We start from the raw sequence: 2388 nt of genomic DNA, 5'->3' as shown, positions 1-2388 counted from the left end.
GAGGTTATCATGATGTTGTTGAACAACCACAGAATTTAACCTTGACTGGCGCTTGGCTGGCAAGTCTGTATCTTTCTTCTATGATTCATCTCTAAGTCTGAGGGCAGAAACAAAGTTAGTCCGTTCTTATTACTAACCTGGACGGCTTTGAGCACACTCTGACTTCCTAACTCAACAGAAGGAAGCCGGCTGTGGTTCTCTCCGGAGAAATCTCAGCCCTGGGGCTGTAAAATCTAATCCCAAGAGCCAATTAGGGTGGATTCTACAGCCAGGGACCCGACAAGCTTGTCGGTGTTCCAGCCCGAGGCTCCAAGCCTCCAAGTGTGTTTTGTACCTCCCTAAGGGGAGATGTTTTATTTTGAAGGAGAAACCTGATACAGCTTGAATTTTTCTGGCTTGGACTGAAGCAGACACAAAGTTGCCTGAAAATAACATCAGTTCGCCAATGACCAGTAAGCGAGCCGACAACAGTTCACTGACTGATCGGAGGCGAGCCAGTCCCTACCTGGTAGTAAGTTGGATCAGATGACTGGGGAAGATGTTGGATGGACCTCTTAGACACAAACGTAGTGAGAGTTTGCTGGGAATGCCTAGCAGAAGAATCCATTAGAAGGACCTTCAACCCACTCTTCTAAAAGAACTTTAACTGCATCCCAGCTGAGGTGGGGGACATTGAGTCTGAGTGGGCCATGCTCATTGCCTCAGTCACTGAGGCGACTCCCTTGAGCTGTGGCTGCAAGGTTGTTGATGTGTTTCATCGTGGTCATCTTCAAACTTGGTGGTAGATACCCTGGGTTAAGGAGGCTGACAAGCTGAAGGAGTCTTGTCTGGCCTTCTTAGATGGCAGGACTCCAGAGGACGTTAATACCATCAGGCCAAACAGGCCCTGACTGYTGCTGAGGCAAAAACTCAAGATGTGGGTGGAGTTTGGTGAGGTCTTGGATAAAGACTCTCGATCGGCTCCGAGGAGGTTCTGGCAAAACATCAGGTGTCTGAGGCGGGTAAAGCAGCACTTCACTGACACTGTGTTCAGTGAAGGTGGGGTGCTGTTGACCTCAACCAGTGATGTCGTCGGAGGTAGAAGGAAAATTTCTTGGACCTTCCCAATCCCATCAGCACGTCTTCCGTGAAGGAAGCTGAGTTAGGTGATTTTGGGGTTGGTYTGTTTATAACTGGAGCTGAGGTCTTCGAAGTAGTTAAAAAGCTCTGCAGTGCCAGGACTCCAGGGTTAGACGAAATCCGCCCAGATTGACATGCTTTTGTAACATTACATGGACGTCGAGGGTAGTGCCACTGGATTGGCAGATCGGGGTGGTGGTTCCTCTCTTCAAAAAGAGGGTGTGTTCCAAATATAGGAGCATCCCTCTCCTTAGCTTACCTAATAAGATCGGTTCAGGTGTACTGCTGAAGAGAGTTCGATTTATCCTTATTAGGGTTCTTAAGCGGTCATGGGAGTCTGCCCATGCAGTCTACATGTACTGTTTAGACCTGGAGAAGACGTTTAACCATGTTCCTTGAGGTACACTGTCTAATGTCCATTTTTAAATATTTTAAACATAAGTTGATGGCTGTTTAATCAGAGAGCATACTGGGTTTGTTGGTAGTTAACACAGTTGATACAATATGTACAATGTTAAGAAAGGAGACTCTGAAGACATCCACCATTTTGGCTGGGTATCATGGCCAATTATCTAAATCAATTAGATTTTGATTCATTAAGTTCAGAATTGATTAATCTTGATTCGATTCAATGAAAATGTTTATTGATATTGTATTTTGCAACTGTGTTGCAAAATACAATATCACCGTTTTTTTCTCTTCAACATAAACAAAGGTTTTAAGGACAAATTTTTTAATTAAAGTGTTTAATCTTGAAAGAAAACTGTCACATGTATAAAAAGTTTTACAGTAAAAAGGAATTGCAGGTGACAGTGTTGTTGGAACCATTCATTTTTAAGTAATTAGGGGTCCAAGCCCGAGGAAGCAGGGTAACGCAGCTGCAAAGCAGCAGCGTTTCCATGTCTCCATCGGAGCATGGAACCCTATTGTATCTGTTCCGTTTTTTATTATTATTATTATTATTATTAGGGGTCCAAGCCCGAGGAAGCAGGGTAACGCAGCTGCAAAGCAGCAGCGTTTCCATGTCTCCATCGGAGCATGGAACCCTATTGTATCTGTAGGGTAACGCAGCTGCAAAGCAGCAGCGTTTCCATGTCTCCATCGGAGCATGGAACCCTATTGTATCTGTAGGGTAACGCAGCTGCAAAGCAGCAGCGTTTCCATGTCTCCATCGGAGCATGGAACCCTATTGTATCTGTAGGGTAACGCAGCTGCAAAGCAGCAGCGTTTCCATGTCTCCATCGGAGCATGGAACCCTATTGTATCTGT

This window comes from Austrofundulus limnaeus, unplaced genomic scaffold, assembly GCF_001266775.1.
Source record: "Austrofundulus limnaeus strain Quisiro unplaced genomic scaffold, Austrofundulus_limnaeus-1.0 Scaffold137, whole genome shotgun sequence".
Taxonomy (NCBI): Eukaryota; Metazoa; Chordata; class Actinopteri; order Cyprinodontiformes; family Rivulidae; genus Austrofundulus; species Austrofundulus limnaeus.
This window is presented reverse-complemented; position numbering follows the sequence as displayed.